Genomic DNA, 26,719 nt, shown 5'->3' with positions numbered 1-26,719 from the left:
GGGATCAGTTACAGAAATAGTTAAATCATCTCTGAGGCTTGCCTCTGGAATAAAATCCCTGGAAGTCTTCTGTTCTTTTCCAACTCTACAGTATATTGGGCTCCCCATGATAAGCCCATAGGGCATCTGAATAGCTGATCAGTGATAAAATGCAATGGTTTTCAAACTGTTGAGAGAAAGCGTAGGGTTCTGCGGAAGTACATCACCAACTATGACGTCAGCAGAGGGAGGTCAGAGGCTCAAGGATCCGAGCTCTCCCACTACTTTCCACCCAAGTGGTGCCATGTTTGTCTGTTTTATAGGTTGTCTTTCCATCTGAAAGTTCTTTCTTGGGGGTTCACAGGGGATAAAACTGAGTTCCACTGATAAAACTATTGTTACAATTTAATGACGATTTCATAGTCAAAGTAAAGAATAGGTCAAGTCAGTCATTTATCTTTTTAACTTCTTTTGACATTCTAGTCAAAACGTAATTTTAGTATAGACTTAACTGGCTACTTAAATCAACCCTCAAAAAGAAAAAGGGACTAATAAAGACCAAAAAAAAAATACATTTGTATCTTTAAGTAATTTAATATACTAAGAAACAGAGATAAAATTGAAGAAGACTAGCAAAGTAAATCAAGCTGTAGGGAAAGGGAAAAGAACATAAAAGCTAAAAGTCCAGGCCTCACGCAAAGCTGTTCAGGCTAGAGCATCAGGGAAAGACTAAAAAACTATATAGGAAAAGCAAAGAGAAGCTGTGTTTCGAAGACATGTATTCATCAGTTTGTAAGACATGAATCTAAAATAGCTAGCAGTTTGGTTCTCAAAGATCTCTGAATCATTCACAGCTACTTGGGTGAGTGAGTCAGGATCTTATCATGAGACAGGTGGAAGGGAAAAACCCAGCCAATGTTTTCTCTAGTAATGAATGAGATGCGGCGATCGAGGGAAAGTGAAACATACCAAGTGGGTGATGTCGGTTAAGACACAGAATTGGCACAGAATTTCAGTACTCTGACCAGCTCTCAGAGATTTGGCGTTATCAGTCTGTGAAAAGGGAGCCCCAAATTTATGCAGAAGGGAAAGTAGACTCTGGTGAATACAGATAAAAATAATGTGAGAGGACAAGCAACCATAATCGTAGCTGATGACATTATATTTCTAAGTGACCAGACCAAAGACAAGGCATGGAGTGGCCTTCTTTGGCCATTGTTTGGTACAGTCTCATTTCCAAATCATGTATAGTCTTTATAGTTCCTAAGGACAAGAATTAAAATATTCATATATATTATATACACATATATTACATATATTATATACATACATACATATATATTATATTTATTTACATATATTATACATATATATATATAAAGAGCTAAAAGTCTAAAGAAAAAAATGCAAAAATATGCTTTCACTTTAAGCTTTGATTTAGATATTTAAAGTGGAAAATGTTATTTTTTCAACATTGATTTTGGCTCATGACACCAAGATTTTTCATAGATCTTGTTCAGCTGAGATGATAAACTAAAAAAGAAGAAAAGAGGCTTAACTGGGAAACAAGACTCAAAGGAGTATAGACTGTAATAAAGTGTGAGATTTCCACAGGAACCAATGTTTTCCTCTGTCTGGTAGAAACTCCAGTTTATTCTTTCATCACATTATTCCTTCAACAAATATTTACTAAGGCTTTGCAATGTGCCAAGCTATTCTAGGTCGAGGAAAATATGATGAATGGCTTTATTGTCTCCACTAGAGAAGAGGAAAGTAATATAGTTGGAAACCTTTCAACCCCCACTCCTATCCCACCTTCTTGTAGGTTTCTACAGTTGTTTCTGATATTTTTATTAGTATTTATCACATACTATTCTTTTAAGATAGTTATTTTTGCATGTGTTATTTCCTGTATTAGATCACAGACACCTTAAAGATACAAACCTTGTCATGCTACTTGGGCCCTGATATGTTGCCTTCTACACAGCACGTATTCAATGTGTATTTAGAGAGTTAAATGTTTAAAAACCATAAGGGTAGATATCATTTAAATTTTCATAAAACATACCTTCAATAGTGAATGTAGAGCAGGCAGAGGATGAACTTTCATTTACTTGCTATTACACTAGGACATGCTTAGTGTTACACAGTGCCTTTCCTCAAAGAGCCATCATATATTTCAGTTATTTTCACCAGTGGCCTCAAAGATGAGTAGAGACAGGTATTAATAACTCTACTTTAAATATGGAACCGATCAGTAGCTGAAATCATACTAAATATCATTTATTTTATAGAAAAGAAAACCAGGTCAAGAATGCAGTTTTCACACCACATACTTCCATATTTTTTTTTTCGTAAGTGTCCAGATCTAATGTACTTGGCCAGCCTCTCTCTCTATTTTGGTCATTTAGGCTGGTTATATAGGGAGACAAAACCTCACATTACTGTTCACACACCAGATAATTCTTGCCAAACACCTATTCAAACAATCAGATCTGTATGTCAGTGAAGATCACTTGAGAGTTACTTAATGTGCTGTTCAGAAAAGAGATGCTTACACTGCATACACACGTGCCAGATGGTGAAAACATCACCTATTCGTCGGTTTATACAATACATATTTTAGAATATTTAAAATACTTATCTGTATTTTAAATCTGAATTTAATATCTGAATATTTAAAATATTATCTGTGAGACACTGAGCAAAACTTAATGGAGTTTACAATGTAGTGGGGAGATAAAATAATAAGCAAGCAAACCCCACTAATAAATTAAAATTATTAAATACAAAATGCAATGAAAGAATCAAACGCAATACTATGATAGAGAATAAGGTGGAGAAGGAACCTGTTTAGAAAGTGTAATTAATCTTCATATCACTCTTAGGAAGTGATAATTAAGGAGCCAGCCACTGAGAAGGAGCCAGCCATGTGAAATTCCAGAGAAAGAGCATTTCATAAAGAAAGAATAGAATGAAAAAATATTCTGAAGTGGGTGAACTTTAGAACTTAGAACTTTAAAGAAGAAAATGGGAGTGAAAGTAAAAGGCAATATCACCATGGGAATGCAAGCTGGTGCAGCCACTCTGGAAAACAGTGTGGAGGTTGCTCAAAAAACTAAAAATAGAACTACCCTAAGACCCAGCAATTGCACTACTAGGCATTTATCCATAGGATACAGATGTGCTGTTTCGAAGGGACACATGAACCCCCATGTTTATAGCAGCACTATCAACAATAGCCAAAGTATGGAAAGAGCCCAAATGTCCATCAATGGATGAATAGATAAAGAAAATGTGGTGTGTGTGTATATATATATATATGTATATATATATATATACACACACACACAATGGAGTACTTCTTGGCAATCAAAAAGAATGAAATCTTGCCATCTGCAACTATGTGGATGGAGCTGGAGGGCATTATGCTAAGTGAAATTAGTCAGTCAGAGAAAGACAGAAATCATATGACTTCACTCATATGAGGACTTTAAGAGACAAAACAGATGAACATAAGGGAAGGGAAACAAAAATAATATAGAAACAGGGCAGGGGACAAAGCAGAAGAGACTCATAAATATGGAGAACAAACTGAGGGTTACTGGAGGGGTTGTGGGAGGTGGGATGGGCTAAATGGGTAAGGGGCAGTAAGGAATCTACTCCTGAAATCATTGTTGCACTATATGCTAACTAATTTGGATATAAATTTTAAAAAATAAAAAATAAAATTTAAAAAAAAAGGCAATATCACCAGAACATAAAGATGTAAATTAAAATTCTAGAAATAAGCAGGGGTCATTCCATACCAGGCCTTTTAGGCCAATATATGAAGTTTGGATTTAAGTCAAAGTGCAACGGAAATCTATTGAAATATTTTCAAGCAGACAAATAGCAAAATTTATTTTTGAAAGATCATGCTGGAGGCTACAAGAACAATAGATTGCAGGGAAGGGGTCAGTAAACAGAGTATTACAAAAGGGAAACTTGGGAGACTCTTGAAGTAGTTCCAAGTAAGAGTATATTTATATGGCTTAAATTGAAGTGCTGGTAGTGCATGTGGAGAGTGGAAAAATAGGAGATGTAATTTGTGAGTAAAGTATGCAGGACTTATTAATAGATTGGAAGCGAGGGGGTTGCAAGAAGAAAGAACTAAGAATTTTTCCCAGGTCTCAAGAATAAGCAGCTGAGGAGAAAGGATGTACCATTTACTGACATGAAGAAGACTATGGATAGAACAGAATCCCAAGATAATGCTAAATATGGGATGTTTCTAAAACATCCAAATGGAGATGTCCAATGGGCAGTCATGTATGTATTGGAGGTCTAAGAAAAGGTTGGATTCAGAGGTATAAATCATAAGTCACCAGTGTATAGATGGTGGACATATATAAGATCTACTACTGAATAAGGCCTTTGGGAGGCGGGGCTGGGGGTGGGGGCAGGGTCTATTACCAAACACTGAAAAGCTCAAACACTTAAAGCTCAGTACAGACAGGAGAAATCAATAAGAAAGGCGGAGAAGAACAAAGGGATAGGAAGAAAACTACGAAAGACAGATGTTACCAAATGAGAGAAGGATGTTGTAGGAGGATCCTCAGTGTCAAAGTAAAAGGAAGACAGAAAGCATAGACTAGATTTCACAACATGGATATGTCAGAGGTCCTAACAAGAATGCTTTGGGAAAAATGTTGGAGGCAGAAACCAGATTGGAGCAGATTTGACAAATGAAGAGCTCCTGACACAGCACTTAGAGAACTCTTTGGAAACGCTTAGCAGTAGAAGGGCCATTCATGCATTTGATTCCTTTATTCGTGTTGCTCATTAAATTTATTAAGCAAAGAATATCTAATTTTAGCAATGAAATTTTCTGATGATCCCTTCAAGATATATGAGTTGCAAAATGTACTTTTAAGTAATGGAATCACTTGATCTGACGTACAGAATTGTTGCCATTTAGCCAAATAATTGTAAAAGAATATCCAAAAAAAATGATCATTTTGGTTTCAAAACAGTTGATCTTAGGTCATTTTTCTGTCAGTAGTTAAAAGAAAGGACTCATTGTCTACTGAGAAAATTGCTAGCCTATACTAATAAAACCTTATGAAAAGATAAAATACATGTACCCCTTTTTATGTCAGTAACAGAAAGCATATATACAATTCAACTAGGAGTTTCTTGGAGTCACTGAGGAGCACAGTAAGTGCTAAGCTAAAATACTTGTTCTTGAGATGCTTAAATTGAGACATGACATAAGCACTTTTCAATTATAAAGCAGAATCAGCATGAATGATCATTTAAGATCTGTGAGAGTTTGAGGAAGCATGAAGGTACATTCCTTATGTGTTTTAATTTAAATGTGTATGTTAAGCACCAAAATTTTGTGGATCTGAGCTTTTATATAAGCTTGACAAAATTATGGAATATGAGTAAAATAGATGCTTTGTTGAGCCAGGGATGTATTGTGAATGTTATAATGAAACCTCACTCTCTTATAAAAAGATATGATTTTCCTGCCAAGTTGTGCCTTTCAGAAGCATATTGATACAGTATTTTCCAACATTTCCTTTTTATCCAGATATGTAAGTATATATATAAGGGAATATCACCTATTACCACAAAAGGAACAAAATTAAGTCTTATTAAGTCTTTCAGTTGCAAGTGACAGAAGACAAAACTCAAAATGGCCAGTGGTAGAGGTAATCCCCCCTGAATCACATGACTAAAATGAGAGATGGGGCCTTTGCAAAGTGGACAATGGATAGTATGACATAAATAAGAAAGGTTCATTCCAACAAGCATGATCAAAGCCACATTATTTCTCAAAGCTTTCATGGATTGTAGAGATAAAGACTGGAGAATAAAAATTATCTTTTCATTAGTGTAAATTACTATGCTAAAATGCCTTATCTAGGTCAATTCCTTTTGGAATGTAAAATTTTCATTTTCCTCTTTTAAAATTATTTTAAATATGTTTACTGAAATAAAGAGATTTCCTACTGTTCTAATTAGCTTCTCATGTGCCTCCCCAGAGACTTTTTCTGATGTATAAACAAGTGTAATACATGAAAAGTTTACCTATATATTTAGAAATAATCACCATAAATCTGAATTTCTATCAGGGAACTAAAACTATATGTAAGTTACTCTGACCTATCTTTCTTATATATGTAATGGGTTATCTACTAATTAGTATCTTTCCTTCTTTTGCTGTTTTTGTTTTGCTTTTGTTTAGAGAGAGAGAGAGCACGAGTAGGGGAGAGGGGCAGAGAGAGAGGAGTAAGAGAATCCCAAGCAGGCTCTATGTTCAGCATAGAGGCTGACATGGGACTCAATCCCACAACCCTGAAATCAAGAGTCAGATGCTCAACCAACTGAGCCAACCAGACACCCCTAGTTAGTATCTTTCTAATTAAATGATCTTTCAAGTTCTTTACACTGTTAAAGGTAGAATTCCTAAGTCTAGGAATACAGGTAGAATACAACACAGCTTATATTTTTTTTATCTAAGAAGGCTTGTATTAGGTAATCCAAGGAAATGAAAATCTGTGTGAGATGTATACCATATTGACTTTACAGTGTATATAAGAAAATCCTTACGTGTGTGTACATATAGTGTCTTCTCAATTTGAAAAATATCTCTGTATGACAATCTTTGTACTAAATGATGAATGAAGAAGATACTTTTTAATTTCAACATATACCATCTTTAGATTTTTTATTTTAATTCCAGTACTTAACATACAGTGTTATAATAGTTTCAGGTGTACAATGCAGTGATTCAACAATTCTATACATTACTCAGTGCTTATCATGACAAGTGTACTCTTAATCCCCTTTACCTACTTCACCCTTCTCCCCAGCTACCTCCCCTCTGATAACCATTAGTTTGTTCTCTATAGTTAAGAGTCTGATTTTTAGTTTGTCTCTTTTTTTCTGTGTTGTTTTGTTTCTTAAATTCACATGTAGGGGAAATCATATGGTATTTGTCTTTCTCTGACTTATTTCACTTAGCATTATACCCTCCAGATCCATCCATGTTGCTGCAAATAGCAAGCTTTCCTTCTTTTTTATGGCTGAATAATATTCCATTGTATATATATATACCATATCTTCCTTATCCATTCATCTATTGATGGACACATGGATTGCTTCCATAATTTGGCTATTGTAAATAATGCTGCAATAAACATAGGGGTGCATATATTTTTGAATTAGTATTTTTTTATTCTTTGGGTAAATACCCAGTAGTGGAATTAATGGATCATATGGTAATTCTATTTTTAATTTTTTGAGGAATGTCCATATTGTTTTCCACAGTGGCTGTACCAGTTTGCATTCCCACCAACAGTGCAAAAGCATTCCTTTTTCTCTATATCCTTCCCAACATTTCTTGTTTCTTCTGTTTTTGATTATAAATATTCTAACAGGTGTGAGGTAATACCTCATTGTGGTTTTGATTTGCATTTTCCCGATGATTAGTGATGTTGAGCATCTTTTCAACTGACTGTTGACCATCTATATGTCTTCTTTAGAGAAATGTCTGTTTTTGTGTGTCCATTTTTAATTGGATTATTTGTGATTTGGTGTTGAGTTATATAAGTTCTTTATATATTTTAGATACTATCACTTTATGGGATATATCACTTGCAAATAATTCTCCAATTTAGTAGGCTGTCTTTAGTTAAGTTGTTTTTCCTTTACTGTGCAGAAGCTTTTTATTTTGATGTGGTCCCAATAGTTTATTTTTGGTTTTGTTTCTCTTGCCTCAGGAGACATATCTAGAAAAATGTCAGAATCACTGACTCTCTAGGCTCCCTTCTAGGATTTTGATGGTTTCAGGTCTCACATTTAGGTCTTTAAACCTTTTCAAGTTTATTTTTGTATATGGTATGAGAAAATGGTCCAGTTTCATTCTTTTGTATATACCTGTCCAGTTTTCCCAACAACATATGTTAAAAAGACTGTCTTTTTCCTGTTGCATATTTTGCAACCTTTGTCAAAGATTAATTGGACATATAATCTTTCTGGGCTCTCTGTTCTATTAATCTATGTTTCTATTTTTGTTGCAGTACCTACTGTTTTGATTACTACAACTTTATAGTAAATCTTGATATCTGAGATTATGATACCTCCACTTGTGTTCTTTTTCAACAATGCTTTGGCTCTTTGGGTTCCTTTGTGACTCCATACAAATTTTAGGATTTTAGTTTGTTCCAGGTCTATGAAAAATGCTGTTGGTATCTTGATAGAGATTGTATTAATTATGTAGATTGCTTTGGGTAGTATAAGCATTTTAAACAATGTTTTTTCAATCCATGAGTATGAATATCTTTCCATTTGTTTGTGTCATCTTCAGTTTCTTTCATTAGTGTTTTATAGCTTTCAGAGTACAGATCTTTCACCTCCTTGGTTAAGTTTATTCCTAGGTATTTCATTACTTTTGGTGCAATTGTAAATGGGATTGTTTTCTTAATTTCTCTTACTACTACTTCATTATTAATGTATAGAAATGCAGTGGATTTCTGTACATTGATTTTGTGTCCTACAAATTTTGTATCCTGCTGAATTCATTATCAGTTCTTTCAGTTTTTTGGTGGAGTCTTCCTGGTTTCCTATATAGAGTATCATGTCAACTGAAAATAGTGAAAGTTTTACTTCCTCTTTACCTGTTTAGATGCCTTTTATTTCTTTTTGCTGTCTGATTAGTGTACCTAGGACTTCTGGGACTATGTTAAATAAAAGTGGTGAGAATAGGCATCCTTGTCTTGTTCCTGACCATAGAGGAAAAGCTCTGTTTTTCCCCATTGAAGATGACATTAGCTGTGAGTTTTTCATATATGGCCTTTATTATGTTGACATATGTTCCCTCTAGATCTACCTTGTTGAGGGTTTTATCATGAATGGATGTTGTACTTTGTCAGATACTTTTTCTGCATCTGTTGAAATGATCATATGGTTTTTATACTCTCTCTCGTTGATGTGATGTATCACATTGATTGATTTGCAACTATTAAACCACACTTGCATCCTGGGAATAAATCCCACTTGATCATGATGAATGATTTTTTTAATATATTGTTGGATTCAGTTTGCTAGTATCTTGTTGAGGATTTTTGCATCTATGTTCATCAGAGATATTGGACTGTAGTTCTCTTTTTTTGTCATGTCTTTATGTGGCTTTGGTATCAGGGTAATGTTGACCTCATAGGATAAATTTGGAAACTTTCCTTCCTCTTCAATTTTTTGGAATAGTTTGAAAAGAATAGGTATTAACTCTTCTTTAAATGTTTGGTAGAGGGAGACTGGGTGGCTCAGTCATGACTGACTTTGCTCATCTGACTTCGGCTCAGGTCATGATCTCACAGTTCATGAGTTTGAGGCCCACGTCAGGCTCTGTGCTGACAGCTCAGAACCTGGATCCTGCTTCAGATTCTGTCTCTCTCTCTCTCTCTCTCTATCTCTCTCTGCCCCTCCTCCGCTCTCTCTCTCTCTCTCCCTCTCAAAACCAAATAAACATTTAAAAATAATAATAAATAAATGTTTAGTAGAATTCACCTACAAAGCTGTCTGCTCCTAGACTTTTGTTTGTCAGGAGTTTTTTTTTATTACTGATTCCACTTCTTTGCTGGTTATCAGTCTATTCAAGTTTTCTATTTCTTCTTGTTTCAGTTTTGGTAGTTTGTATGTCTGCAGGAATTTGTCCATTTCTTGTAGGTTGTCCAGTTTGTTGACATATAGTTTTTCATAATATTCTCTTATAATGGTGTGTATTCGGTGGTGTTGGTTGTTATTTCTCTTCTCATTTGTGATTTTATTGATTTAAGTCTTCTTTCTTTTTTTCTTGGTAAGTCTGGCTAGAGGTTTATTAATCTTATTGATTTTTTTTCAAAGAATCAGTTCCTGGTTTCACTGATCAGTTCTATTGGGTTTTTTTAGTTTCTATTTTGCTTATTTCCACTCTAATATTTATTACTTTCTTCACTGGTTTGGGGTTTTGTTTGTTTTTTCTAGCTCCTTTAGGTGTAATCTTATGGTTGTTGGAGATCTTTCTTACTTCTTGATGTAGGTCTGTGTTGTTATAAACTTCCCTTTTAGAACTGCTTTTGCTGCATCCCAAAGATTTTGGACTGATGTGCTTTCACTTTCATTTGTATTCATGTATTTTTTTTATTTCCAATTTGATTCCTTGGTTGACCCATTCATTGTTTAGTGCATGTTACTTAACCTGCACATATTTCTGCGTTTTCTGGATTTTTTCTTGTGGTTCATTTCTAGTTTCATAGTGTTGTGGTCAGAAAAGATGCATGGTTTTACTTCAATCTTTTTCAATTTATTGAGACTTGCTTGTGGCCTAATATGTGATCTATTCTGGAAAATATTCCCTGTCCATTTAAAAGAATATGTATTCTGCTATTTTAAGCTGTTCTGAATATATCTGCTAAATCCATCTGCTCCAATGTGTCATTCAAAGCCACCATTTCCTTGTTGATTTTCTGTTTGGATGATCTATCCATTGATGTTAGTAGGGTGTTAAGGTCCCGTACTATTTTTGTATTACTATTGATTACTTTTTTTAGGTTTGTTATTAGCTCCTTTATGTATTTGGGTGCTTCTGTGATGGATGCATAAATATTTACAATTGTCCCCTTTATGACTGTTTCTTTGTCTCTTGTTACAGTCTTTGTTTTAAAGTCTATTTTGTCTATTGTAAGTATTGCTACCCCAACTTTTTTTACATTTCCATTTGCATGATAAATGCTTTTCTCTCCCTTCACTTTCAATCTGCAGGTGTCTTTAAATCTGAAATTAGTCTGTTGTAGGCAGCATATAGATGGGCCATTCTGTCACCCTATCTTTTGATTGGAGCATTTAGTACATTTACATTCAAGTAATTATTGATAAGAATATACTTATTATCATTTTGTTACTTTTTTTATGGTTGTTTTTGTAGTTCTTCTCTGTTCCTTTCTTCTCTTGTTCTCTTCTCATTGTTTGATGGCTTTCTTTAGTGATATACTTGAATTACTTTTTCTATTTTTTGCATATGTATTTACAGTTTTTGATGGTGGTTATTATTAGGCTTATACATAATGTCTTTCTTATAGAGGGAGCAGTCTATATTAAGTTGATGGTTGTTTAAGTTTGAATCAATTCTCTACTACACTTCCCGCCATGTTTTAGGTATATGGTGTCATACTTAACATCCTTCTTTTTGTGAATCCCTTGGCTGATATTTATAGATATAACTTAATTTTACTGCTTTCATGCTTCCTACTTTTCTTACTATTAGGGTCTTTCCTTTCTACTCAAAGAGCCCCCTTTACATTTCTTATAGGGCTGGTGTCATGGTGATGAATTCCTTTAACTTTTTTTTTTTTTTTTTGGTCTGGAAAACTTTTTCTCTCCTTCTGATCTGAATGCTAGCCTTGCTGCAGATTTTTTTCTTTCAGCACTTGAATATATCATGCCACTCCCTTCTGCCCTACAAAGTTTTAGCTGAAAAATTCCCTGATAACCTTATGGGATTTCTCTTGTACATAACTGTTTTCTTTTCTCTTTCTGCTTTAAAATTCTTTCTTTATCACTACTTTTTCACATTTTAATTACTAGATGTCTTGGTGTGTACCTCCTTGGGTTGACTTTCTTGAGGGCTCTCTATGCCCCCTAGATCTGGATTTCTGTTTCTTTTCCCAGATTTGAGAAGTTTTCAGCTATTATTTCCCCAGGTACATTTTCTGCCTCCTCTTCTCTCTGCTCTCCTTCGGAGATCCCTATAATGTGAATGTTGTTATGCTTGATGGAGCCACTAAGTCCCCTTAGTCTATTTTCATTTATTATTATTATTTTTTTCTCTCTCCTGTTCAGTTTGGTCACTTTCCATTACTCTGTCCTCCAGGTCGCTAATTGTTCTTCTGCTTCCTCTAGTCTATCTTTATTCCATCTAGTGTATTTTTAATCTCAGTTATTGAGTTCTTCATCTCTGATTGGTTCTTTTTTTATGTTTCTGTATCTTTGTTGAGGATCTCACTGAGGTCCTCTACTCTTTTCTTGTCTGGTGAATATACTTATGGCTGTAACTTTAAATTCTCTATCAAGCATATTACTTATCTTGATTTTGTTTAGCTCTCTTGCTGTGATTTTGTCCTATTCTTTCATTTGGGGCTATTTCCTCTGTCTCCTCATTTTGTCTACCATCTGTATCTATTTCTGTGTATTGGTAAAGTCAGCTATGTCTCCTGCCCTTGAAAGTAGTGACCTTTTAAAGAAGCATCCTGTAGTGCCCCCGGATTGCAATGTCCTCTGTTCACCAGAACCTGGCACTTCATAGGTGTCTCCTATGTGTATTGCATGTGCCATACTGTTATGGCTGAGCCATGTTCTCCTTCAATCCAGTTGTATGCAATGGCTCTCTTTGCCTGTTGTGGGCAGGGTTCGGTCCCCGTGTTGTTAGTGGGCCAGTCAAGGGCCACCTTGGGCTTGAGTTGAGTCATATCAGGTGTGCCAGAGATGCAGTAGCATCAAACTGCAAGGTGTTTTCCCTTTGTCATCCCTTGAGAAGCTTTCATTGGTGGACGGGGCTTGCAGTCACACCAGATCCCTGCCCTGAGCCCATTGCTAGGTCCAGTCAAACAAGCATGTGTGATTACCTTCCCCTGTCCTTGGGGCAAGGATCACTTTGGAGTGTTCCGGCCCTGCCAAAGTTTATTGCACACTGCCACGCTTGTGGCATGGCTTTGGATATGCTCAGGCCAAGGGTGTATTGGAGGGGGCAAGTCCTCAGGAGAGCACAACAGGGCAGCACTGGTCTGCTGTGGGAAGGGAGCTATAGCTTCCCAGGAAAACTTCTGCCCAGGCTGGGATGCAGGGGACATTTCCACAGGAGAACATGAGGGCAGGGTTTGTGGTGCCAGCGAGGTGGGAGGAGACCTGCAGCTGCTGGAGAAAACTCCTATAGAGAAGAGGGCATTTCTGCAGAAGAATGCAGATTGGGGCATACAGTTGTAGCAAGGTTTGCAGAGGTCTGTGGTGGAAGGAGACTTGGAGCCAAGGCCACGATGTAGAGGGCAACCTGCAGAAGTGCAAGGAGGTGAGGCACACTGTTAGCAAGTTAGCTGGAGAGTGTGGGTGCAACACTGCTTTTGGCAGGTGGGTGTGTGTTTATGCTGGGGATGGGGAATGGGAAATGGTAGCTCCTTTGTTCCTGTGAAAGTCTCCCAATAATCCCTGCCCCTCCAATACATGCTCCTAGATTAGTAAACAAATCTCCCTTCCATATACCCCAGGTGTTTTCCCAACTGCCACTTTTATGCTGTATCTCTTTGGGACTGTTGGTTTTTCTATCTCTTTAAAGGTGGGGACTCAGTTTCCTATTGTAGTCCCAGCTCTCCCAGAGCCAAGCATGCTGATTTTTAAAGCTCCAGGTATTAAGCCTGGATTAAGCAATACTAGTTGCTGGTATTAAGCCCCACTGATTGTTGCATCTCTCTGGTTTTCAAAGCCAAACGTTGTGGGCATTTGTCTTCCTGATGTCCATGTAGGATACCCTTGGTTGGGGTATGTGGCTTGAGGATCTGCTTCTCTTCTCTCTCTACATCCACTGTGTCCCTCCCTTCCTTTGACAGCCCCTCAGGTCTGTTGGACTTTCAACCCCATCTCTGCTCTACCTACCCTCTTCAGTGTGGCCTCTCTCCACATTTACCTGTGGAGAGTTTGTTCTGGCAGTCCTCCTGTCATTTTCTGGCTTATTTACACTGACGTGTGTACTATCTAGCTGTATCTGTGGGAAGAGGTGAGCTTAGGATTTTCTTACTCTATGTCTTCCCACTTTCTCCCACCATTTTAGGGTTTTAATCCCAGAGATTATATCCAATTATTTTTTTTAAGTTTATATATTTATTTTGAGGGAGAGACAGAATGAGAGAGGGGAGGACCCAGGGAGAGAGGGAGAAAGAGAATCCCAAGCAGGCTTTGTGCTGTCAGCACAGAGCCTGCTGTGGGGCTCGAACCCATGGACAGTGAGATCATGACCTGAGCTGAAACCAAGAGTCAGATGCTTAACCAACTGAGCCACTCAGGTGCCCCTCAATTTCTTAAATAAGTTTGAATAACTAGCTCATTTCACAAATAGGTATCAAAAAGATATGCCAAAATAACTTAGTATTTGTAAAGGAGTGTTTGCCAGGATGTACAATCTCTATTTTTGAAATACATACTATTTTAATTAAAATACTCTGTGGGCTCCAACATAATTTCTTTTACTTTTAAGATCTGTGGGTCCCAGAAATTGTGGGACCTTTTCTGAGACATCTGGACTCTCAGAGATCAACATGAAGAAGTAAAATCAGAGAATAAATTCATCAGGCAAGGCTAGACACCCATGGGTGACAGCTTAATATCTGCCTGGATTGCTATTATAAAGAGAAATCAGAAGCTGAATATGGTTATTTGGGAGAAGGAGATGGCTAAAAACGGTATGTCAAAAATCCAGAAAAAATAATTGGTCTTTTGAGTCAGGGAAGTTTAAGATTCAGGATGTGGCCAGGGGGTGGCCTCCACAAAAATGGCAAGTAGTAAAGGCAGACATCCTTGGTCAGAAGAAGCTGATATACTATGAAGCGAATGCAGTCAAAGGGCTGAAGGGCTCTTTTTTGCACAAAAACCATCCAAAGCCTAGGCAAATCCCCAGCACAGTATTCACATGCTCCTCTATTTTTGTAAAATTTTCGCAAGTTAGACATTTTAAAAGTAGTCATTAAGACCCTGTCTCTCTGCTCTGACTTTCCCCCTACTTTGCCTTTTATCTGGTGATATTAGATCAGCTGTGGCCACTTTGGAGCTCCAACTAAAGGGATATTTAGTGGTTACATTTAGCTCATATATAAAGGAGACTTGATATAGAATTTTCCCAAATTTGACAGCTACTAAAAATGTACATAACATAACCAATAACAAGTTGTGAAACTGATAGAAACTTTTCTACGTTATCAATAAAAACAAAAACCCAAATTCTGTGCTTCTGGTCATGGCAGAGTAACTGGCTTCAGACTCACCTTGTCATAAAAAACAACCATATAGCTGGACAAATATGTGACACAACTGCTTTCAAGCATTAGACTACCATGAGGATTGTAATTCTTGAGAGAAGGAAAGCACTAGGGGTGAATCCCCCTTTTGCCCTGGCTTTCTATCAGAGAGCATTTTCCCTTCCTGAAGCAGGGAGTTGAGGCCCAAGCAGAAAGCAATGGTCTCGTTGAGCTGAAGAGACAGATTGGAAAGTGGAGTGCTAAAGATGGGTAGACTTTGCTGAGCAGGCCACAAGAAGGGCCGGTGCTAGAAGAGGCAGGTCTGGTGTCCCCATAGATCCTTGGAGGGGGCTGGGCTGCACATGTGCAGAACAAAATTCCACACTAATGGAAAATAGTGGCTCTGGGGTAAAACTGAACTGAGAGGTCAGAATATTGTACAGTGGTGGGAAATGTTGAGTTCTCACCCAAACAGAGTTGACAGACCTTGCTAAGCATCAAGGGCATTCACTTGAGACCTTAAAAAGCTACACATAAGAGCCGTGCTATAAGACAAAGAACAAAATACTCAAGAAGAGCAAAGTACACTATAATGCCAGGCCCTAATCCATATGTGCATTAAACAAAAAAGCTTGAAAGTGAAAAAGCAGTGTATCTCAGTAGGTTAGCAAAGCACAGATACCTGGCATCAGTTAGTGTCAGGAAAGTCAGGGTTCAGCTACCAGCAGAATAGGCTCTGACCTTGAGAAAAGCCTGAGAGAGAGCATGCTAGCATCCCAGGACCTGAGGAACATGACATCAAAACAGGACCCCAATTAAGAGAACTTGGGCACATGTAAGGAACAGACCAACAGCAAGACGGACACTTCTGGAGATAGAATGACGTACTTCCTGTCTCTAAGCAGAGTTAGTTGTAGGAATTATTGGGCAGGACCAACGCTGCAGATTAGAAGCTAAGTGGTTCCAAACACGAGGACCTGAATAGTGGGGGAAAATGGGGAAATCATACAATCGATGAAGGGAGAAAGCTTGGTGACCATAATAAGTCTGGGTTTGGAGGAGACAACAACCGCCATCTCTGGACAGAAGAGGCCTAAATGCCATGAATGGAGAAGAGGCACAGTGTAAGCCCAGCTGGGCAGAGGCTGTGAGATCCTCTGATCAGAGAGGACAGGCTGGAACTAGGAAGGCAGCTTGCCTCCAATGCAAAATTGCCTTGAGGGAACCATCCTGAGTTTTCTTTCTGCTGTTTTGAATACACAGTCCGGTTCCTAATTAGAACCATGTGTCACTCACAGACCAGGATAACAGTGACCATTATATGCTTCTAAAATTACCAACAAGTGTGTATGTGAAAGAATAGAGTTGCATTCCCGAAATGACATTGACACTCACTAGACTGACATTGTTAATACAGATCAAAGAACTAATTAACGATCAAAGAGAATATTTTTGCCACACAGAGAGCAGTCTAAAGCTGACTGCATCTGAACACCTTGGCAGTCCTAGGAAATCAATCATTAGGAATCTGCTCTGGATCCTTCAGGCCTGAAACAGCCGCCAGTGATAATTATAAGAGGCTGACTGGACTGAACAACCCAGTCAATCTTGCTAAAGGAAAGAATAAGCCAATCTTGGTAACTGGAAGTTCTGAAATGCAGGACTTGCTTGTTCCTTTCCGTGGCAACAGAGGGTTTTTGTGTTTATTTCTGCCAAACCTGGGGAGAAATGAAAAGCAGAAATAAGGGACAAAACCATTGTAAAGGAGTAGATTTTATGGACAGTTACAGATGAAATGGTTGTGTATGTTAAAAACACAAGCAAATGAACTTTGTAAGATCATCATCAGGATGGCTAGATACAAAAATGCATACAAAAATCAATACCCTTCTAATGTTAATGTGTTTATTTCTACCAACTGCCCCCACTCACTGCCTACTCTAGAATTTTATACCCAGGTTTTTATTATTACATTTTAATAATTTATACTATTAATCATCCCTTTAAAATTTGCTTTGAAATTTATATTTTGATTATGATTGTAATCATTATAATTACTTGCATTATTCATTGAACTGATGTTACTACTCCCTGCCAGTGCTCCTACGATATAATTTCACCATTCTCAGTGGCTCTTTATTCAGATTCATCTTTTCGTCAGAGAATATCTCTGAGCAATATCATCAGGGATGGAACTTACGTACTACATCTCATGATTTGTGCATATTATACAATGTCTTTTTGTTGTCACTGTGCAAGAAAGGCAATTTCCCCGCATGTGGCATCTTTAGTCACAATATTGTCATTGTCTCCCTCACCACTTTAAATATTACTTCTAGCATTGCCATCTAGCAGTGGCGACATCCTAGACCCACTTAATTTTTTTCAACACAAATAATCTGATTTTTCCTACTTGGATGTTTGTAAGCTATTTTTTCTTCATCCTTTGAAACTCCGACCTCTCAGCAGGATGCACCTAAGTATTGGCTTCATTTCATTAGCGCTGCCTGCTTCTCAGGGAGACTCTTCATTCTGCAAACTCAGCACTTTTCTTTTAGGAAAGAAAACTTCTAGGAAGTTTTCTACAATTGCAACTTTGGTTGCTGATTTTTTACCGTGGGTGCTGTTATCTCATTCATTTATCTGCAATGTCGGTTCTCCTGAATCTTTCACATGCCGTCTTTCCTGTCATCATCTTCGTATCTTAATTCTTTCATGCTGTATCCTGGAGCAGTTTCTCAAATGTGTGTCTCACATCACTGATTCCCTTCTCTGTGGTGTCAGTTTTTATCTGGATTATAGTCAATGCACCTTTTGCTTCTCATATGGCAGTTTTTACTGTCATTTTAATATTTAATTACCTTGTCTGCTCTGTTCTCCTCTCGGCCTCTTGCCTTATTTCCTCTATGTTCTTTTTGTTTCATAGCCTTCAAGTTTTGGATTATTGAAATTATGAAACAATAGCTTTAAAATTTACTTCCATGTACTACAATGTGTTATTGTCATGTTTGCACAGTCATTTTGAATGTTCTTTTCCTTTCGTGCCACAAAATCTGTTCATAGATCTCATGCTGGTATATATTATTTTCCTATGTACTCATCTTTGAAATCAGACATAATATTTGCCCACAGTGGGGATGGGGGCAGGAGGTCTTCATGATTCCCTACTATTCACCTGTTTGCCCTTAAAATCTCCATCTCAGATGGTGTTAATCTGGAAACCCCAGCCGATCTGCACATCTCCTTGGTGCATTCTAGCACTTAGCAATCACTTACGTAGTGTCTCAGCTGGATCAAGAAGGGGACTACCATTCCTGTACCTGGTCAGCCAGATGTGTAGATGGACACATATTCCTGCACAATCGGTGGCGGAAAATAACCCAGTGCTAACAAAGAGCAACCTGCCATGGCCACCCTTTGTAACTAACACCATCAGTCTCAAAATGAAAAACATCATTTACACTTCTTTTTTGCCCCAACCAATGTTAAATTATTAAGAATTTTAGATCCTCAACGGATATAAAAAGAGAAGCTCACTGGAAAGATTGATGTAATAGTAGGGTGAATTGGCCCCAGCTACCTCTGACATTTTGTGGTCTAAGATCTTATATCTTTGTGATAGATGCATTCAATGAGGAGAATGGAAATCACTCATGCTTTGTCTGACTATATTGTGCCCTAGTGCCCATGATGCTAATATAACTGGAAATCTTTCCTGGTATCTGGTAGAGAGCCACATATTCCTAATTCTGCGTGTTGTTGTGAATGTATATATTTCTGTGACTGTGGCAATATTTAATTGGAATTTGTGACTATATTTAATAAAAATTAATTTGTAATTATTTGTAGTTAATCAACACTGTAAGCCACTAAGAACGAGACATGCTCCAGACTTCTTCCTCGCTTAAATTCTTTCTCCTCCTTACTCTGTCCTGCACATGTTGGAAAGAAGAATGTTACGACTCTGATCAGAAACAAAGAGAATGATCCGACTATCATTGCTAGCAGAAATAACTGTATATTAAAAGGTCTCATGCATGTACAGTTAAAGCCCCATTCTCCCACTGCTGGAAACGTAGGGTTCCCTAAGAGCTTGCCTTCCCTGAAAACTGCCCTGTCACTTCTCTCTTTCTTCTATCCTTTCTCCAACTTGCCAGGAGGTAGTGAGATCCAGTCTGCTTTGGACTAGGGAGGGGTCCTGCCAGCAGAAGCTGAAAAGCCCATGCTCTAGCCCAGTTTTCTGCATTAGTGGATTTGGGCCACAAACCTAGTTGATGATGTAGAGATAGTTCATTATGTCTTTATAGCTTTTTAAAACTGTACAAAGAGGAGAAGCAGTGATTTGAAGCAGGCTAGAGCCGTTCTTTGGTCTTTGGCCTAATTTTATCTAATATGCCTTAATCCATTACAAATTTAATGGAGACAAAGCAAATAGTCATTTGTCAGTTGCTTAACCCAGCTTGTATTTGTACTAATTTAACTCAAATTTGAAATATTAGAAGGAAGTTCATAATATAAAATGTGACCAAGAATAACTTCTATAAGGAGCCACACGATGGAAGGCAACCAAGATGGAAGGCTTGTATTAATTAGTTTTTCATTGCGTAAATCTTCAAAGAAAATAATTTTTTATTGACCAAGTGGTACTAAATTCTTCAAATTCCATCTCAATCCTCCACCAGCATAATGACAATTTTGTCTTAGCTCTTCAAATAATACATTTATATATACACATTTTTATCTTTCTTCACATGATTTTTTGACAATTTTTTAATTGAAGTATAATTAATATACAGTGTTATATTAGTTTCAGGTGTACAATATGATTCGACATTTCTATACATTACTCAGTGCTCATCATGATAAGTGTACTCTTAATCCCCTTTATCTATTTCACCTATCCCCCCTCACCCCCCACCACCAAATCCCCTCTGGCACCCACTAGTTTGTTCTCTGTAGTTAAGTTTGGTCTTTTGTTTGTTTGTCTCTTTTTTTCTATTTCTTTCTTTCTTTTGTTTCTTAAATTCCACATATGAGTGAAACCATATGGTATTTGTCTTTCTCTGACTGACATTTCACTTAGCATTATACCCTCTATATCCATCCATATTATCACAAATGGCAAGATCTCATTCTTTTAAATGGCTGGGCAATATTCCATTGTGTGTGGAATATCGTCCACACCATATCGTCTTTATCCATTCATCTATTGGTGGATACTGGGGTTGCTTCCATATCTCGGCTACTATAAACAACACTGGAATAAACATAGGTGCATATATCTTTTCAAATTAGTATTTTTTTGGTCTTTGCATAAATACCCAGTAGTAGAAGTACTAGATCAAATGGCAATTATATTTTTAATTTTTTGAGGAACCTCCATACTGTTATCCACAGTGGCTTTATCAGTTTGCATTCCCACAAAGAGTGCACAAGCCTTCCTTTATCTTCACATCCTCGCCAACACTTGTTACTTCTTGTCGTTTTGATTCTAACCATTCTGACAGGTGTGAGGTGATATCTCACTGTGGTTTTGATTTGCATTTCCCTGATGATTAGTTATGTTGAGCATCTTTCACATGTCTGTTGACCATTTGTATGTCTTCTTTGGAAAAATATCTATTCAGGTCCTCTGTCTGGAACTCTTTTTTTTTTTTTAATTTTTTTTTTTAACGTTTATTTATTTTTGAGACAGAGAGAGACAGAGCATGAACGGGGGAGGGTCAGAGAGAGGGAGACACAGAATCTGAAACAGGCTCCAGGCTCTGAGCTGTCAGCACAGAGCCCGACGCAGGGCTCGAACTCAGGGACCGCGAGATCATGACCTGAGCTGAAGTCGGCCGCTTAACCGACTGAGCCACCCAGGCGCCCCTGTCTGGAACTCTTTAATAGGACTATTTGTTTTTGGTTTTGGTTTTGGTTTCGGGTTTTTTTGGTGTCGAGTTGTAAAGTTCTTTATATATTTCAGATACTAACAATTTATGGGATATATCATTTGCAAATATGGTCTCCCTTTCAGTAGGTTGCCTTTTTGTTTTGTTGATTGTTTCCTTCACTTTGCAGAAGCTTTTTATTTTGGTGTAGTCCTAATAGTTTATTTTTGTTTTTGTTTTCTTTTCCTGAAGAGACATATCTAGAGAAATGTTTCTACAGCTGATGTCAAAGAAATTACTACCTATGTTTTCTTCTAGTAGTTTTATGGTTTCATATTTCACATGTAGATATTTAACGCACTGTGAGTTTATTGTTTTCTATGATGTAAAGAAGTGGTCCAGTTTTATTCTTTTGCATGTAGCTGGGCAGTTTTTCAACGCCATTTGTTGAAGAGACTGTCTTTTCCCCATTGTATATTCTTACCTCCTTTGTCATAGATTAATTGAGTGTATAATTGTGGGCTTACTTCTGGGCTTTCTATTCTGTTCCATTGATTTATGTGTCTATTTTTGTATCTGTACCATACTGTTTTGATTACTACAGCTTTGTAATATATCTTGAAATTTGGGGTTGGATGCCTCCAGCTTTGTAATATATCTTGAGATTTGGGGTTGGATGCCTCCAGCTTTGTTCTTCATTCTCAAGATTGCTTTGACTATTTGGAGTCTTCTGTGGTTATGTACAAATTTCAGTATTATTTGTTCTAATTCTGTGAACTCAGATGATGATTTTTTTAATGTATATTCCTTTTTGAGAAACAGAGAGAGAGAGAGAGCAAGTAGGGGAAGGGCAGACAGAGAGGGAAACACAGAATCTGAAGCAGGCTCCAGGCTCTGAGCTGTCAGCACAGAGCCCAGTGCAAGGCTTTAACCCACAAACTGTGAGCTCATGACCTGAGCCGAAGTTGGACACCCAACCGACTGAGTCACCCAGGGGTCCCCAGATGACGATTTTTAATAAGCATAGTCTCTCCCACTCAAAACTCCAATTATATCAATTATGTATACAATATATAATTATAATAACATATGCACACACAACCACCACCAATTAGAAATTATTACCAGAGTTATATACAATGCCCATGTACAGTTTTAGGTGTGTCTAATATATATAAACATTAAGAATTCCTAATCGATTTCAGTTTACAAGAATCAAATTCCTTCTGCTTATTCAAAAAATATTTTCTGTATCACTCTTTCTTTGACATATAGAGTATAGATAAGAATAATAAGGCAGAAACAGTCCCTAGCACCATTGATTTAATTCCTTTTTCTTACTAGGCAAGCAAGGCTTTGGTTACACTTGCTTGCTTGTTTAACCTTGAAATAATTTAGAATTCTTCCACATGGACGGAGTGTTTAAAAGAACCACAAATTTGATCTCAGCTTGATTTCAAATGCATTATCAGTTCCTGTTTCTACAAGCACTGGACCCCCTTCTTAGTTCCATAGGGTTTGTGATAGGTTCATACCCTGCAAAGCACAGGCCACATTTAAATTACGTTAGGTGATCACTATGTCCCTTTTTTCTTTCCTTCCTAGATTTTCCTGACTCCCAGAGTCATGGATTTTTCCAAGTGTCCTTCAGCTTCCCATTTCTCACTACAAGTTATCACTTTATTGTTGGCCTACTATATCTTTCACGGTGGAATTGCCTCGTGTTTTCATTTCATAGAGTGGGTCTGCATTTTACTGACTAGAATTTTTGAGTTAGCAAAGTTGTCAAGCTGTCACAATTACACTTCATCACCCTTAAGCCTCTCATCGGTTAAAATATTGTGTTAGTTATAAGTGTCCAATTGTTCAGTAAGTTTTTGTTCCTTTTGACTTTCTGCAGTCATTTGCCACAGTGATTCAGGTTGAAGTTAGCCTAGGGTAGGTATTTGTAGCAATAAAGCCCTGTCCTAGAAGATTTGCTAGTTCCTTACCTGTTTATTCCTGTTCTCACATTGAATACTGAAATGTAATCACCCTTTATCAGAACACTTGTTCCCCCATTTATGACGAGCTAGTCTTTTACAGGGTGTGACAGAGCCTTTGTGAAAATTCCTTGTAGGCAGAGTTTTAGACAGCTATAATCTTAAAAGATTTCCCAAATACATTTCCAAGAAACCCATTGTTTCTGGCTGTAACATTTGTACTTTTGAACTCTGCAGTGTTGGTACATTCACAGTAAGTGACATAGTGTGAAATCTGTCTTTTCTGTGAAGACTGGAACACACTATAATAATTCAAGAGTCATGTTTCAGGGTCTACATGTATTAACATTCTATGCTTTTTCCTTGTACCTGAAACCTAGTCACCAGGCACTGCCCATATTCCATATTCCAGACCAAGAGAAAATGGGTATGTTATTAGAGAGATAAAGATAAAAAGCTGTTAGATGCAGTCTGTGATCAGATAGATGTCCTGGATGATATTCGCCAATAACAAATTGTGAATTCATGGTCTCTTATGCCTCCCTCTTTAAGCTGTTTGTTGCCTTTCTGCTGCTTCAAAAAGAAGGCAGCCAACCCTAGACTTCCCACTAAGCCTGTTTTCACCCAACCCCTGACTTTACTGCCCCTTTCGCATACATGTTGTAATTAAAGGCTTGACGTTATCTGAACCTCATACTAGCAGTTTTAAAAGCACTATGAAATTGGATCTGGTAAAATCTTTTTAATGAGTGAGAGGAATAATATCCACGTCTCAGCCAACCAGCAAAGACTCATCTTCTGACCTTTCATCTGACTTCACTTTGTGGAAGGGACCAGACTGACCCATGAACCCAGGCACCATTGGATTTCAGGGGCAGATAAGGAACGTCAAAGAGTCCAACCAACCTGAAATGTCTGTTCTGATAAATCTCCTAAACTTCTGCCTCTTTCAATAGTAAATACGCAGTTTGTTACTTTATTTTGGTGGGAAGGAGGAAGAACGGTGTCAAATTACTTTCACCAGCCCCTTTGTACAGGACACAAGCTCACTAGATAGTGAAAGGTTTAACTTTGTTTCCACTCCCTATTTTTAGATACTGTGCCTTATATTTATACCAGAACAACTGATTAGAAAGTAAAAAAAAAAAAAAAAAAAAAATTATAAATTCTCTTCTTTTCACAAAGCTTTGAAATAAGCAGTTCCTTGATGGATATACAGAGGTTTGATTTTCTGTGATTTAGACTTCAGGCAGTGTGGTGTAATAGCAAGACCTTTGTTACAAAAATGACTCCAGAGTCTGGGTTTCACATACTATTACATTGCCATCTAATAATTTGGTGACCTCATCATGACATCTCTCTGAACTCTAGATTCTCCTTTCTAAAATGATGTAGCTAACTGTCCTTTTGGATTCTTTCATTTTTTTTTAATGAAAATATTCTTGTTGACTAGAGGAGAGGAAAGAGACAGAGCAACTGAAAATTATTTAGGGCTTAGATTGTACAGAAGTGCCTGATTTGGAAATTTATTTGGTTGGAGTTTTTCTTTTGCTTTCTCTCTTTTAGCTTTCTTTCTTTCTTCCTTCCTTTCTTTCTTTCTTTCTTTCTTTCAATAAAATGGGCCACTTGGATGAATTTCCTCTATGGTTTGTAATGAACAAACTCAGTCGAATCACCTGCCATGTTTGTGGAAAAGCCTAATACTGAAAACTAACTGAACTAAACAATAAAAACTCAAAAGAAGTCTCATAGGACAGGGAAGAAAATAGTCTAAATATTGTTCACCTCAGTTTACCCACAAGATGAAATGTAATTTGACAATGAATTAGCAAATTTTGGAAAGCAGAAAAGGATATAGCAAGTAATTGTTAGATGAAGTGAACACTTAGCAAAAATACAAAAGTGGCAAAGTGAAGCATGGTTCGATGGGAATGAAAGTTAGAAATAGATAGCTTCAAGAGATCATGCATAGAAAGAGACAATAGATATTTTTGTCTAATTAGTAAACACAAATTTTTACTTACGTATTTATGTATGTATGTATGTATGCATTTATTTATTTATTTATTTCCTATCCTTGTATGATAAGCAGAATGATGGCCTCCCCATAGTCCATACCCTAATCTCTGGAACCTGTGAATATGTTATGTTACATGACAAAAGGGGACTTTGCAGCTATGATTAAATTAAGCATTTTGATGTGAGGAGATTATCCTGAATTGCACAGCTTTGTCTAATGTAATCATAGGAGTCCTTGCATGAGGCAGGTAGAAGAGTCATAGAGAAAATGTGATAATGGAAGCAGAGGTTCATAGCCAGAGAAAGATTTGAAGATATTATTCTAGCTTTGAAGATGGATGGATATCGTAGTTATCTGACTATCCCCATTGTGGACCAGCTACAGACCTATGTCAGATTCCCTAACCCAGTCTACCCTCCTTTCCTCTGGCAGAGACCCATACTACTATGGTTCTGCAAACTGCATGGCAGGGGCTGTCCTATTGATGACACGTCCTCTGCAGAGGAGAAAGAAAGAAGCAATATATTTTCTCTTTACTTGTAGTATCAAGGCTATGAACCTATAAGTATTTTTTCTGAAAAAATATCACTTTTCAAAGAAAAGGAATTTCAGTTGAGCATTGACTATTCCCTGCACTTGAGCAAATGGAAGGTAAAATTACAAAGGCTTAAGTCTCCAATAAGGAGCAGAAGGAACCCCCAGCCCAGGGAAATCTGCAACATGTGGTGTAAGGCCTAAAATTAAGGCTCAATATTACATGCTGCCTTGACATCTGGCAAAATCAGAAGGGCTGTGAATGGTCTAATGGACTACAAAGTCCCCTCTCAACTCCACTCCCTGAGATAAGGTCCTCTAGCCAAACAGTTCTTCTTATCAAAGGAACCAGCACAGTTCCTGCTCATCCCTGGGTAGGGACTTTCAGTTTCCTGCCACCCTACAGAATGATTCAAACAAGCCAGTCACATCCTCCCAAAAGAACCAAGGAGCATCTCACCCTCTTACTACTACACAGCCTGTTTGCTCTGTATGGCCCTCGATGGCATACCATATCCGCTCCTACCAGACCATAGGCTTGTGTGACTAGTAAACTGCTGTCAAACTCATTTGTCCAGTGTCAGGTGTCATGTGTTTAGCCAACTCCATCACCCCGGGATGGGAATCTTTCCCTCACCAACAGCGTGAACAGGAGGCAATTAAAACATATCAAAAAAGGGACCGCTTGAAAATGTTTACCATTCTCATGTATGTGAGTTTGGTTTTTTATTTTTTCCCCCTCAGACTTGAGTTCTTGGGAAGATGTAGTTTCTTCTTATAAAATCTTCTCAACTGGATGTAGCTGAGTGGTGGGACAGCATCAACTATGAACTCAGGGCTGCTCTCAGTTTGTTTCTCTCCAGCACCCAAGACATAGTCAGCAATATCCAGAGCTGCCAATCTCTGTTTTCTTCCCCTAAAGCCTTTAAACAACACACAAAAAAAATATTGTCATTGTTTTAATCAGCATCCAAGTCCAAGTCAAGGATTTCCGGGAAGGCAGGACCAGAAGATGAAGATCTCTTAGTATACTGATAAAAGAAAGTTGTTCCTGGCAAGTGTTTTCAAAAGTTCCTAAGCCTGAATCAAAATACCTTCAGATGATAATTTGAATAGGCATTCTATATTTTCCATCTGTTTCTTTGTTTTTGGGCTTTTGCTCTCATCCTTAAGGAAACAAGGGAATAAATTAAAACATGCTGTGGCAGGATGCAAGTTTGCTTCAGCAGCCAGTCTTTAGCCATCATCTTGATTATGGGATAGAAACATAGCCTCTCAGTTGACAGACTAGATTTTCTAGGCTTG

The 26,719-nt window shown here is 37.5% G+C and overlaps 2 long non-coding RNA genes across 3 annotated transcripts in view; one reads left to right on the top strand and one right to left on the bottom strand.

Annotated features, from left to right (window-relative positions):
- Positions 1-26,719, top strand: part of LOC122233007 — a 105,960-nt gene that overhangs the window by 12,839 nt on the left and 66,402 nt on the right. The window lies entirely within an intron of this gene.
- LOC122233008 lies at positions 1,171-2,914 on the bottom strand. Its single transcript, XR_006210406.1, has 3 exons — positions 2,829-2,914; positions 2,048-2,179; positions 1,171-1,242 (listed from the first exon to the last, which is right to left on the bottom strand). It is a non-coding gene; the product is annotated as an uncharacterized LOC122233008 (long non-coding RNA).

Source organism: Panthera tigris, chromosome D4 (assembly GCF_018350195.1).
Source record: "Panthera tigris isolate Pti1 chromosome D4, P.tigris_Pti1_mat1.1, whole genome shotgun sequence".
NCBI lineage: Eukaryota > Metazoa > Chordata > Mammalia > Carnivora > Felidae > Panthera > Panthera tigris.
The sequence above is the reverse complement of the archived record's forward strand: the minus strand, read 5'-3'. Positions and strand labels throughout refer to the sequence as shown.